Here is a 15,143-nt window from a genome sequence, read left to right on the forward strand (position 1 = left end):
CCGGACACAGCAGTAAGGTGGATGTGTCGGGTTATAAATGACCCTGTCTCCTTTGTTCAGTGTACTCTCGTGGCAAAACTGCTGGTGAGTGTACCCTTTCTGCAGAAAGTAAAAATGGCCTTGCTGAGGAAATTAAATTTATGTTCAAATGCTATTTCTTTATGGCACCAGGGAACAAACATTTCTAACAGTATGTATGCCCAGTTGTTTTCAGCAACATTTGTTGAAAAAGACGATCTTTTTTGCATTGTACCATGTTCATTGTCAAAGACCAGTTAGCTATATGTGTATATTTATTTCTGTGGCTCTATTGTGTTCCACTGATCTTTTTTTTATTCTTTTACCAATACCACAATGTCTTGATTACTGTAGCTGTCTAGTAAGTCTTAAAGTTAGATAGCATAAGTTCTCCAATTTTGTTCTTCTTCAATATTGTGCTGGCTTTTGGGTCTTTTGCGTCTCCATATAGACTTTAGATTAGTTGTATTTTTGGAAGTGTTTCAGAAGAATTCATATTAATTAGTATTTAAATGCTTTGTAGAATACATCATTGAAGCAAGTCAATAGATCCTGAACATTTTTATTTGGTGAGAGATTATTATTCACTGATTCATCTCTTTATTCATTATTGGTCTGCTCAGATTTTATATTTCTGCATGATTCAGTGTTGGTAGGTTGTATGTCTTGAGGAATTCATTTATTTCCTCTCGGTTATCTGATATGTTGGCATATAATTGTTTATAGTAGTCGCTAATGATCCTTTGTATTCTTGTTTTATGTATTAATAGCCCCATAAGTTTTAGTATTTTGTGTTTTCAATTTCATGTGTCTCAAAATATTTTTAAAATTTTTCTTTTGATTTATTCTTTGACCCTTTGGTTGTTCAAGAGCAGGTTTTTAAATTTCCACATATTTTAAATTTTCCAGTATTCCTCCTATTGTTGATTTCCAGTTTCATGTCATTATAGTCAGAAAAAATTCTTGACATAATTTCAATCTTGATTGAAATGTGTTAAGACTTGTTTTATGGCCTAACATATTATCTATCTTGGAGAACGTTCCATGTATATTTGAGAAGAATGTATATTCTGTTGCTGTTGAATGCAATATTCTCTACATATTTGTTAGGTCTCTTTGGTGTAAAATTTAGTCAAGTCCAAAGTTTCCTTATGGATTTTCTGCCTTGATGATTTATCCATTATTGAAAGTAGTGTATTGAAGTCCCCTACTGTTATTATATGGTTGTCTATTTCTTCCTTCAATTTATTTTTGTGTGCTAATGTTGGATGTATATATATTTACAATTGTTATATCCTCTTAAGAAATTGCCCACTTTATCATTATATAATGACTTTCATTGTCTTCTTTTTATTATATCAAAATCATCAGAAAGAATGCAATAGGAACAATCAGGATGTTTCAAGTCCTGATTATGTATAGATGTTGATCGTGTTTCATGCATCTCCAATAATCATGTTATAATCTGTCCTCCAAAAGGAAGAACAGAAAAAGATTATCCCACCTGATGATCATTATTTTCTGTTACAATTTTTTACTTAAAGTCTATTTTGTCTAAAATAAATATAGCTACCCTGCTATCTTTTGGTTTCCATTTGCATGAAACGTATTTTTCTATTCCTTCATTTTCAGCCTATGTGCTTCCTTAAAGCTGAAATAAGACTTTTGTAGGTAATGCATAGTTAGGGCTTATCATTTTCATACATTCAGCCTCTCTACTTTTTATAATAAAAATTTCTGTTAAAGTTAGAAGCCTTGGCCAGGCATGAGGGCTCACACCTGTAATCCCAACACTTTGGGAGGCCAAGGCGAGTGGATCACCTGAGGTCAGGAGTTCGAGACCAGCCTGGCCAACATGATGAAACCCCATCTCTACTAAAAATACAAAAAAATTAGCCAGGCATGGTGGCATGTGCCTGTAATCCCAGCTACTTGGGAGGCTGAGGCAGGAGAATCGCTTGAACCCCGGAGATGGAGGTTGTAGTGAGCCGAGATTGCGCCACTGCACTCCAGCCCGGGCGACAAGAGTAAAACTCTATCTCCAAAAAAAAAAAAAAAAAAAAAAGTTTGAAGCCTCCTGGCAATTTAAGAAAACACCATTGTGTTCATATAAAATATTATTTAATCCAAAACGACAGAAAAGAAAATACATAAAAGTAAACCTACTCACATATTTCTTGTCATCTTCTTACTTCCCGTTTTCAAAGTCTATGTTAAATTTATATTTACAAAGTTCTACAAAATCTAATGTTTTGATTAAATTACTTAACATTTCACTATTAAAAGTAATTTTTTATAGATAAGAAGTTACGATCATCATTTTGTCTATCCTGGCTGTTTTATAGAACCTCCAACAATTTGTCAAGTACGGTTCAGGTTTTTCAGCCCACAAACTGAGCAGGTTTCCAGAAGAAGTTTCTGCTAGTGGGTTTTTGCCCTGATAGGTTGTGAATCTCTGTATTTGCCTATTGTTCTCTCCAGTTTTGGGAGCAGCACTTTGTCCCATAACCTCACTTGTCTTATAGATGCAATAAAAATTATGGATTATTTTCTGTTTATTTAGCTTCCTACTTGTTAGGATAGAGTGGCAACTACCAAGTGACTTACGTGTGGGGCCCCTATATATTTTTAAAAGTATGTTTTTCAGGCTGAGTGCCAGTGGCCCATGCCTGTAATCCCAGCACTTTGGGAGGTTGTGGCAGGTGGATCACTTGAGATAAGGAGTTGGAGACCAGCCTGGTCAACATGTTGAAACCCCATCTCTACTAAAAATACAAAAATTAGCCCACTGTGGTGGAATGCACCTGTAATCCAAGTTACTTGGGAGGCTAAGACATGAGAATTGCTTGAGCCTGGGAGGGGGAGGTTGCAGTGAGTTGAGAGTGCACCACTGCACTCCAGCCTGGGCAACAGAACAAGATTCTGTCTCAAAAATAAATAAATAAATAAATAAATAAATAAATATATATATATATATGTAAAATATTGGTTTTTCAATTATACATCTTAAACAATAAGATTATATTTTAAAATAAACTAAGCAATAATGATTAAACTTCTTTTCCAAAAAATATACTGATATTTACCTTTCTCTATACAATTAATTTTAAATTTTATTTATTTCCAATGGATCTGAACCAACATACACCATACATAAATGACTAATATGTTTACCACAGTATTTTGTTCTCTCACTTTATTTGCCTAATACCTTACAAAGAACAAAGAGTTATAATTAACATACATTTAAATATGTCTTAATAACTAATTAATATCATTCACTTAACTGCCGATTTTATTTTTTGAAAACAAATACCATTATTGTGTCTTTATAATTTCATGGGAATTTTATATAGTAATTCATTCTTTAAATTCAATGAATATCATAGTTATTTTATAGATTGCCTGAAGTTAGAGATAAATTTGAGAGACTTTAACATATTTGTAATACTGATGTTTTACCTACAGTAACAGGATATCACTCATTATTTATCCATTTAGTCAAATATTCATTAATGTCTTTCAATAATAATTTATGTTTTGGTCAATAAAGGTCTTGTATACGTTTGTTATTATGTTTAATTTACTCCTAAGCACCCGAAAATTCTTTGCTGTTTTCTTATTTCATTTTCTGATTACCAGTCCTATATAGAAATTCTTCTGACTTTTAAACATTAAACTTGAATTCTAATCAGATAACTTCATTAAATGTCATTTTATAAATGTCACATCACTTTATAAAAAATAAGTATTCACATTTTCTGTTTATTATTCAACAAATAACCTTTTGATTTTTATTATGGGCATGACGTGTTAGGTACTGAAAGAGACACACACATGAAATAGAGATCTCTTTAGTGATGCCTCACTAGGGTGTTACATTCAGTTCAGTCTGAAGTTGACTCCTTACATATTTTAATTTCAACCTAAAGGTTTCTCTGTACATAATAAACTGCAACCTAACTGGATGCATAAACAGACTATAACGTACTCTCGTGTCAATCACCGAGTTTCAGCCAACTAAGGGTGGCCAACTGTTCAAACCATGTTCAAATAAGGCAAATACCAAACTATATCTGGCAGTTTCTGTACCTCCCTTCCATTTTCTGTACGTCACTTTCTTTTTTCTGTCCATAAATCTTCCACCACACAGCTCTGTTACTGGTGGAGGGTCTTGACTATGAGTTGTCCAGGTTTTCAGTGTTTTTAACGAAGAATTGGACAAAATGCATGAAGAAAGGAACAAAAGATGAAGCAACAAAAGCACAGATTTATTGAAATAAAAGTACACTCCACAGAGTGGGAGTGGGCTTGAGCAAACTGCTCAAGAGCACTGGTTACAGAATTTTCTGGGGTTTAAATACCTTCTAGAAGTTTCCCATTGGTTACTTGGTTATACCTAAGTAAATGAAGGAGTGGCCAATGACCAGTCTGATTGGTTGCAGGAGGTGACCAATCAGAGGCTGAAGTAAAGTTACAAAGTTACACTTTATGCATATGAAGACTGGTTGTAGGAGTGGACAAATCAGACGTACTTTCCATTTCTCATCTGAGAGGCAGTGGAAAGGGGTGGGGGTTGCAAAGACAGTAGCTTCTGATCTTTTTGTTCCTTGGGTATGGAGAGTTGGAGTTTTCCTTTTGATTCAGTTCGAGGAAGTCAGCATGAATTGGCCACATGTTCCCTGTCTCCAGACCCTATTCTACTGCCTCAGCTCCACTGGAGTCTCACTGAGCCTACTCTGGCTTTGGAGGTGCCAAGTGACCAAGAGAGATTCTCAGAGGCCCATTGCATCTATTTCTCTCTTGCATCAACTGGGCATCATGGTAAGTTCTCTAGTGGATTCCAAAGCTCTGCAGATTTGTGTTTTGAGCTCTCCAAGTTTGAGCAAATTTCTGATCTAACCTGGGTTTGGAAGTCATGACAGACTGGACTGTTTCCAGAATTGGATTGGTTCTGGTAATTAACTGGCTTAGATTCAGTTTGAGGCCTCTTATGTCTGACTGGGTCAGAGAGAAACTAGTAATAAATGGCAATATTGCAGGGGCCGTAAACTTCAGCTTTTGAAAATTTGCAGGGATTTTTGTGTTCTACCCCTTTGTTTATTTTTCTTGTGTGCTTAGCTAGGGAAAGGTCATTTCCTAGGTTGATCAAGGGGATCTGAGAGCCAAAGCCAAGATTCAAGGCAAAAAATGGGATCCTTAATTTCTAAAGAACTGAGTAATCTGCTTTCCAGCTATGCCTAAATTTACATATATAAACGTTAGGCTTGGGAAGTGGTACACGCTTAGCGAAATAGCAAAATCCTACTGAAGATAATTTAACATTACAGTGAAACATTCCAAATGAATAACACTGCGCTTTAAGAAGTGCAGTGGAAAATGAGGACTCTCAAATTAGACTCATCCAGGAATGAGTGCAGATAGATATGCAGAAGCTTCTAAAAAGATTTCAATACTTTTATTGCTTTTTAAAAAAGACTCTTTATAAAAAGAAAATAAAAAGCTTACATGACCAATTGATAAGAAAAATTAAATCTGCTAACCTATGGCTTAGTTACAATCTAGCCCTGAATGTGAAAGAATCCTACCCTAAAGTGTTTATAGAAGGTATGCCCTCCGGTAAAGTAGGCTTGCTTCCTTTTCTGATCTATCCATGCTGATTTTAGGTATGGAGAATGCTTTCTTTGCCTTGTTCTTTAAAATTGACTCCACCCTAAACCCAGTAATTTCAGCTAAATTAAAAAGACCTAAAAAATTAAAATGCATCCTTCTGGTATTTAACTGGCTATCTTGAAAATACTTTTGCAACAGAAATGTACAACTTTAAAGGAAATCAGCATTTGTATGGGCATCTCTGTTGATACACTTAAACTACCAGGAACTTTATGAGGAAGACAATGGCTTAAAGTTTACATAACAAACTTTGCCTTTGTTTAAATCTAAGTTCTGTTTCTTAGAGGAGTAAATTTTCTACACTGTTTCACCTGAGTCCCTTCTTTGTAGATGCAAATTTTGAGTTGCCTTTCTAACAACTGTTTATGGTATGAAACAAGTAATCAAGAAATTGATAGTGGGGGAGAAACTTTGGAAACTGGCAAATGAAGAATCTTGTAAATCTATAAGATCTGCTTCTGTCTGTGTGTCTGTTACGTCTATATGTTTATATGTTATGTGTATGTGAAAATATTTAGTGGCCATTGTGAGACATGGAGACATGTTGAAACCATCTTTGCAAAATTATGACTGAAACAGTTAAAGAGATCTAACTTAATCAACTCCATCTTGCTTCTAATCTCCAAGCTGTCCTTGTTCATTCCTAGATATAGGCTGAGTTAACTTTAGGAGAAACTTAGCTTCTTATAGGAATTCGGTGAGGGTGGTGGGAAAAATTGTAGAAAGATGCAAACCTTCTTGGAAGGCTGGAAGGTTTTACAAAAGCTTTGTGAAAGGGCTATGGCTGAAGGCAGTCTGATCCTCTTACCTTGAGCTAATAGTAAAAAGCAAATAACAAGGGAATGTAGGGGAGTTTATCTAAATAGCTTATTTACTCATGTGGTCCTAAGACCGACCTTTGATCATCAGCAGGCATATGACTGCTCTCTACTCAGGGCAATGTTAATTACCCTCTAGGGTGTTTACTCTACACATTTGTCATTTAACCTGTACTAAATAAATGCGAACTTTGCCAGCTTATCGAGGCCACTGTGGACTCTGGCAGCAGAGCCCGTTAGCCATGCTGACAGGCAAAATATCTGTGTCAATGTATGTCTTTCATCTGCCGCTTGGTCAGGGTCTGTAGGTCAGACCTGGCAGTTTATAGTTTATATTTTAAACAAAGACAGTAACAGCTGTTTCCCAAAGCAGACCTCCTCCTTCTTGCCTGGAAACTAGATTGCCTTTATAGGACTAACAGTAGCGGCAAGATTAGAAATTATGATTTAGGAGTCATATAGCTGGAGGCTAGAAGATTCTGACTCTCCCTGAACTGCTCCTAAGATTAGTGCTTGAGATATTTTGCAGCCCCTGCACTTGTTCGATCAGCTGGTACCACCCAGATCAATAAACTGGTTCCTCTGATCTTCTGGCCCCCACCCAGGAACAGACTCAGCTCAAGAAGACAGCTTTGACTCCCTATGATTTCATCCCTGACCAATCAGCATTCCTGGCTCACTAGCTTCCCCCCACCCACCAGGTTATCCTTAAAAACTCTGCTCCCTGAATGCTTGAGGAGACTGATTTGAGTAATAATAAAGCTCCGGTCTCCCACACAGCCAGCTCTGTGTGAATTACCCTTTCTCTGTTGCAATTACTCTGTCTTGATGAATTGGCTCTGTCTAGGCAGTGGGCAAGATGAACCACCTGGGCGGTTACAATATCCTCAGTGCCTAGACAAGCAGCTGCAATGCAGAATCAAGCCAAGTATGGCCCCTTCTTCCATGCCTCAGCATTGCCTCCTGGCTATTTTAGGAGGGGTTGAATCTTCCAGGCATAGTCTTCACAGCTCTGTCTTTGAGGTCCTGAGCTCTACAACTGATATGCAAATTCAGGACTCAGACAGGCCCTGACCTTCAATGGTATCTGGGATGCCACATGGCCACCTGAGACCCAGGATTACTGAAAATGACATTGGGAAGGGTACTTGTGTTATAGTTTCAAAGTTATTTCTAGTAATTCAAAATCTTAAAGTCATGTTATGGTAAATTAAATAATAAAAATATATGAGTCATTTGTAAAATACTAAATCATCAATTATTTAAAACAAGTTAAAGTTTAATACCTTGGCAAATTATTTTTATATGGCATAGAAAAGCTAATTATATTTAGATCTGTTAATAAACAAAATTTTATGAAACATTTTTCTATAAAATTATAAAATGTTTTGTTCTACAAATCCTGATATACAACCATTCAAAATTACTTCCTAGGGATTTTTTTTTTTTTAATTAAGGTTACTAAGAGTTAATGTAGTTAATATGTATAATTAAAACTATTAGATATAAAAAATAATTCTTTATAGAGAGTATGCAAACAAAAGCAAGATATACTTTTGATTAGAAAAGTTGTAAAGGCCTAAAAATGTGTGTTTGTTAAAAATTTTTATCTAATTTGAAGTTACTTAAAGGTTGTTTCAGATAGAAAAAATAAAAAGTATTTAAATAAAACCAAAACATAAAAAGTTGAAAAATTTTAAATTATAAGATATTACAAAAGGTATAAGCCTTTTGTATTATCATAAGATAATCTGGTATGGCCAAAATTAATAGAGATTTAATTAATTTACTTACACAGTTTTACTAAAATTGACTTTATTGATTATATATAAATACAAAAGTAACATGTATTTTTCTCTGTTGAACAAAAGTTATATGTAGTGTTAACAAGTGTCAGTAAAATACTCCTGTTCACCTTTTGAGTAAATTGTAAACAATAAAAAAAGAGTAAAGATAGAAAAAGAGGCAGATTCTGTCTCATTTTAGCTCTCTCAGGTTTTTAGAATATTTAGAAAACTGAGTCACCTATTAAAGCATGAAGATTTTTGTTTTCAAAAATCTTTTAACACTTTGGCAAAATGAATCACTATTATTTTATAGTGACCTGTGATTCTACTTTGATTAAGTGTTTAAACCTTTTATTGTGGTCTTTCTGCTCCTTAAGCTCAGCTAGGTCTGAGTTCTTGTCTCACAACCAGGAAGACTTAGGTGCACAGACACTGGAGAGTGAGTGGAGTAAAAATTATTAAGTAAGAGGGAAGCTCTCAGCAAAGAGGGAGTGTGGGGTGTGGTTCCCCTACCCAAAGGTGAGAAAGTCTCCCGCATGGCTGGGTCCAGGGCCTTTTATATACTCAGAATAGGGAGTTGCTGATTGGTTTGTGAGTATTCAAAAAAAGCTTAAAGCAAAGATACCACTTAAAGGTGGGCACAACAGTATAGAAAACCAGTTAGGAAAGGGTAGGTATATTTTAAATAAATGAAGGATTGGTATCAATCAGAGGAAAGCACACCAAACAGTAAGAGAAGTTCTCAATTCAGTCTGAGGGATTAAGTTTTAGCTTGGCTTTCAGGCTTTAAACTGTCTTCAGCTTGGAGGTGGGGTTTCACCAGGGATCCTTCCCTATCTGCTTGGGCATTTGGCTTCCTCCTGCCACTCTCACTTTGACATATTTGAGAGGCTTCCAAAAATCAAATTTCAACCTAAAAAATAGGTCTTTTTTTCAACTCTAACTTTGGAATGCTACAGAGGGCCCCTGAAGCATCCAAAAGAGAGATAAAAAGTATTATTTGATATGTTAAATTATAAGAAATGCATTGCCAAATAATAAATTATGTTTAATCTTCTTTGAATTATATTTTATTAAACATGTTATTCATATATGTTCAAAAATTATATGGGGTTCCTAAAATTTTGATATGTTTGTGTATGTACTATCAGTCACAATTATGGTTATTATGTTAAATTATTATAGGCCACAGAAATAACTAAATTTTCTTATGAATTGTACCTTTAACTATGCCTATTTAAAGTCATTTCCACAGTTAATTGCTTAATTTTGATGCAATTTCTGAAAACTTCACAAGCAAGCAAAATCCTAGAATATTGTATCTTTAAGGAGGTTCATGAAAGGATGGAAAAGATTCTGGAAAGCACTCTTGTGTACAAGTTTTTGATAACTTTAGGATCATATCATTTAGACTTGGTAAGGATTCCCAGAACTCCAATAAAAGGATAGATTGGTTATAAAACGGGTAACCCAAGTAGTATAAGAATTAATTGAATGCCAAGAAAATACTTTGTAACATTTTCATGTTAAATCAGCCAGTACCAAAATTGTTAAGATGGGCAATTTGAATGAATTCAATGTTCCAAGTCAAATTATCTATGATAACCCATCTAAAAAAACAGTGCTATGCACCTAAATTAGAAAAAACAAAATTGATATTTAGGATGTATGCCAGGGTTAAGCATGGATCCTTGGAGAGCCTTTATGGCCACCTGGTCATTCCTGAGTCCTTAAATCTTCCATTACTAAAAGCTCTGAATTTCATGACTCATCATGGAAGAGAGAAAATAGTCCAAAATATATGTAAATATATATATTTGTGGTGACTATTTTAAATTGCTAAAATAATTTATGACTAATGTTTGGTTTTACAATCCCATAATGCTGGGCCAACGATCAAAATTTTAGGCATATTTTTGCTACCTTATGGCTCATTTAAATATTTACAAAGGAATTGTATTCAGTTGTCATTTCAATGCATATTTCTGTTTGTATAAAAGTTTTCCGATGCAAGAGGGCTGATGTTGTAACGGTAGCTACAAGGTTATTAGGAAATATGTTTTCCTCATGGGACATTCCTGGAGAAATCTCCAGTGATAAAAGTACTTGTTTCACCAGACAAGTTGTAAAACAGTTAAATAGGATATTATAAATACAATAGCATTAGGCAAAGCTAGCTGCCTTGGTGAAAGTATTGTAGATTAATGGTAATCAGCTCCACTCCAGTGGAAGATTTAAGTTGATCTCAAATGAAATAGTCACTGGAAGGTCTATGCACCAAATAATAGAAACTCATGTACCTTCCACTCTTAAACTCTAATACAGCTAAAGGCTTTAATGCATCATGCCAAAGTGTATTTTAACCAGTGAAAGAAAGCTTTTTGTGGTCCACTAGCTGAAGATAATCAAACTTTTCACAATCTAGGGCCCGGAGATTGGGTCTTCTGAGAATGACATCACAGAAAGACCACCCTTGCCATATACGGCAGCAAAATGTCCTGGACATTGGACCTTGGGTTTATAATCTCACAACTCAGAAGAGCTCCTCCAGACTCTTGAAACTATATCCCTATCACAGACTTTAAGGTAAAGCTAGCCAGGAAAATTTCTCCCTAGAAGTAGATGACATCCCAGATGTGAACAGCCTTTTCCTAAGACCACAAGTCTTAACTTCTCTGCTATAATGAAACTCTTATCTCTCAATTTTTCCATTGCCTATGCCTCTATGAATGTAGAACTGAATAAGGGGTCTCTTGTGTGCACTCATGGGGTATACTTTTATTTTTGGAGGATTTCACAACCAATTTTATACATGGATAAACTTACACTTTGACAGATGGAAGAGGAAAGGCCAATGTGGGCAAGAAATTTTAATAGTACCTTTGCTGCTTTATAATCAGTCAGAAAAAGAACATTGATCCACTCCTGTTAACCTACATCATAGGTTAAAAAGAACATTGCCAGGAGGCCTTCACTCTTCTGGATGGGCATCATTTGTTAGGTCTCTTTCTTTATGGTTTGGAATAATTGTGGCAGTGATTAGAAATTTATCCCTCATAATAGGCTCTATAGAAGATTCTACTGAAAAGGCTGTGGTAGCACAATGTATTTTAAGTTCTCTTGCTAAAGTTGTGCTATATAATAGAATTCCTGTAGATCACTTGCTGCCTAAACTGAAGTAGCTGTGTAATTACTGATGCTTTTAGTTGCACATAGAGGAATACATCAGGTATTATAGAGATTCAGTTGTAAAGAGGTAATGAACAAGCTGCTTGTTTAAAATGAGTTGACTCTTTAGCTCATTCTTTGATCCATTTGATTTTAGTTGGTTTTATTCACAGGGACTTTTGCTAAGGAGCATACTCCAAACTCTTGGTATTATCCTCTAGAAAATCATAATAGTAGTCTCCCTGGTGGGCTATATTCTTGCAAAAGTTTTAAATATTTGCATGTGGCCATCTCTAGGATGTCAAATGGTCTGTCTTTGACTGGAATGACAAAAACTCAAATAAATGTGTGACCACGAGGATACAGTAACTTCTGAATGACATACTGAGACTAGAAACCCCAAATAATGGTAACTTAGGGTGGCACTATGCCCTAAGTTTTTATTACACTGTCACTTAACAGATAACCTGATTAAAAGGTGGGAATTTTTTAATAAAATTATGGGAGGCCATTGTTTTGAACTGAGCTCATGTGCTAGGCCCAAACAGACAAGACCAAACCAAAGTCAAGTCATCCGTGCTAAATGTCACATAATTAAACTGAAACTTTAAGGCAAAAGATAGATCCTAAAATGAACCAGCTTTTTTTTTTCCCCAAAAAAACAGGTGATTCTAGCACAAGAAGAACCCATCTACTCTAACTCTTACAAAAAATAACTTGAAGTCTGTATTAGTCCATTTTCATGCTGCTGATAAAGACATATCCAAGACTGGGCAATTTACAAAAGAAAGAGGTTTAATGGACTTACAGTTCCACATGGTGGAGAACCCTCACAATCATGGAGGAAGGCAAGGAGGAGCAATCACGTCTTACATGGATGGCAGCAGGCAAAAAGAGAGCCTGTGGAAAAAAATAAAAAATAAAATAAAATAAAATAAAAAGAGAGCCTGTGAAGAAAAACTCCCATTTTTAAAATAATCATATCTCATGAGACCCATTCACTATTCATGGAAGCAGCATGGGAACGAACTACCCCCATGATTCAATCATCTCCCACTGGGTCCCTCCCACTACATATGGGAATTATGGGAGCTACAAGATGAGATTTGGGTGGAGACACAAAGTCAAACCATATCAAACCATCTTTTTCTCACATTACATCCTGTTATTTCCCAGTGGAATTTGAGACCAAATAAGTACATTTATGATGGTAACAGAGTGACATCAATACCTAAAGTTTTGGTCTATCTCTTAAAATTGAGAAGATGACCAAAAGCGTAATTGTAAAATTAAGTATAGCCTAAAGCTGCATCCTTACATATTTTAAGTTCAGCCTAAATGTTTCTTTGTACATAGTAAACTGCCACCTAATTGGAAGCATAAACAGAGTGTAACCTGTTCTTGTGTTAATCACAACATTTCAGCCAATTGAGGGTGACATACTTTTCAAACTGTGTTCAAATAAGGCCAAACTGTAACCAGTCTGGCTGTTTCTGTACCTCACTTCCATTTGCCATAAATCACTTTTCTTTTTTATGTCCATAAATCTTCTCCCACATGATTGCACTGGACTCTGAGCCTGCTCTGGCTCAGGAGGCTGCCTAATTCATGAATTGTTCTTTGTTCAATTAAACTCTGCTAAATTTAACTTATCTGAGGTCCTTCTTTTAAAAGAGAAATAAGCAAATCTGATGAAAGAAATTTCAACATATTCTCTGCTCTCCTACTTTCTCTGCTGTCAGAGGATGACTTAAACAGGACATTTGATTGAGATTGGCACTTGTTCCCCTGGAGACATAAAGAAGTAACTGATAATGATTCTTAACAACAATAGTCCCCTTGGTAGAGAAAGGGATCACCTTAGCACAGAAAGGAGGAGTCATTAGTTAAAGAGCAGGAAAGATACCTCTATAATCTGACAGCCTTTTCTTAATACTGATTGAACACTCCATACTATCTCTAAAACAACCTTGTTAAGTGAAAGGGCAGGCTGTCATCTTCCATTGGTGCTAAAACTCAAGTTGGAAGAGAAAGTCAAATAAGAAAATCCAGATTTTATTTTAGCTGCGGAATTAGAGACTTGATATAGGGGATTAGTGCACCTGGAGCTAAGAATGCTAACATTTATAAAGATTTCTGGACCCACACTTGGGAAGTTGTATGAGATGGGATGCAGAGATGGGGTTTGTAGAGACGAGTCTGTAAGCCAAAAATAAAATCCTAAGCCTCCCAACTGACTGGATCTCTGGACCAAAGGAACCAAAGAGAAACTGAAAAACTGAATGCCTAGCCATCATGGAAGGGAGGTCAAATACACCTTGCTATACTCCTTCCCTTTTTGTAGTTTAAGCACAAATGACCAGCATTAACTTTAAAAGAGATATTATAAGACTGAGAGAACAGACTCTCTGGCAATAAAATACTAAATTCAAATGTGACTCCAGTATTGCGTTGCATGCCAGATAGATGACCCTGAAGGAAGTCAAAATATTTTACACCAAAATATGTTTGATATATTTTGAATGGCTCTGCAAAGCAATCTTTTGTGGGAGAAATTTCCATCTGCAGGGAGTCTCCATTAATATAGTCAGGGCTTTCCTGGATCTAGGAGATATTAACTAAGAGTCTGATAGCTTTCAAAAGGAGGGATTTAGTATCTATTCTCTCTGTAGCCTGTTACCTGGAGGCTTCATCTTCATAAAAAAAAACCTTGGCCTCAACAACAACCCCTATCTTAACTCTTGCATTTATTTCTACTGACTTCAAGTCTTTACAGAAAGCTTAACTCTTTCAACCAATTGGCAATCAGAAAATCTTTGAATGTATCTGTGACCTGTAAACCCTTCCTCTTCAAGATATCTCACTTCTTTGGGCCAAACCGATGTATTTCATGTATTAATTTATAATTTTACCTACAATTCTCATCTCTCTAAAATGTATAAAATGAATCTGTAACTGGACTGCCTCTGGTACACTTTTTCAGGACCTCTTGAGACATTTCCTGGGGCATGGTCACTCATTGGCTCAGAATAAACCTCTTTAAATATTTCAAAGAGTTTGTTGTTGTTGTTGTTTGTCTACATGGTGACAGAACTATTCCTATGACAGGGATTTTTCACAATAAAGGATTTCTAAGGAGTGATTACATGCTTGTGATACAGTAAAACTGAATTTTGCAATTTTTTGTGTGTGTTATAGAATAGCTGTCCATTGAAAGGGGAGGACTGAGCTTCTGTAAACTCCTGCATTTTACAGCAAATTAGTAACTGCAAAATATTTGCTGAAATTTGTTATACAAACTTGAAATACAGAGATGAGGAATGTGGCTTCTGCCACCATGATGCTCAGTTTTAGCATAACATGCAGAGTAGAGGTATTATAAAATATGCAATATATATTACATATATATGTTCAGTGCTGTAATAAATAAAAACACACAGGGTGCTCTGGTAACACAAAGGAGAGCTTTCAGTCCAGTCTACAGCACTATGTTAGTTCGGGTTAATCCAGGAAACTACACATAAAATGTAACCACTAGGCTGTGACTTGAATGGTTCATAGTATTTAGGTGCAGAGGGAGCAAATGCAATCTGCAGATGGAAGAAATGAAAGTTCTATTAAGAGAAAGCCAATTGGTTATATTCTAGAAATACAAAATTTACAGCAATGATTTTACAAA

The 15,143-nt window shown here is 35.6% G+C and overlaps 1 non-coding gene across 1 annotated transcript; it reads right to left on the bottom strand.

Moving 5' to 3' along the window:
• Positions 1-1,394: 1,394 nt before the first annotated feature.
• On the bottom strand, positions 1,395-1,529 carry LOC129011049 (U8 small nucleolar RNA). Its single transcript, XR_008493181.1, has one exon. It is a non-coding gene; the product is annotated as a U8 small nucleolar RNA (small nucleolar RNA).
• Between the last annotated feature and the right edge of the window lie 13,614 nt (positions 1,530-15,143).

The sequence above is a fragment of the Pongo pygmaeus genome, chromosome 10 (assembly GCF_028885625.2).
Source record: "Pongo pygmaeus isolate AG05252 chromosome 10, NHGRI_mPonPyg2-v2.0_pri, whole genome shotgun sequence".
Classification (NCBI taxonomy): Eukaryota; Metazoa; Chordata; class Mammalia; order Primates; family Hominidae; genus Pongo; species Pongo pygmaeus.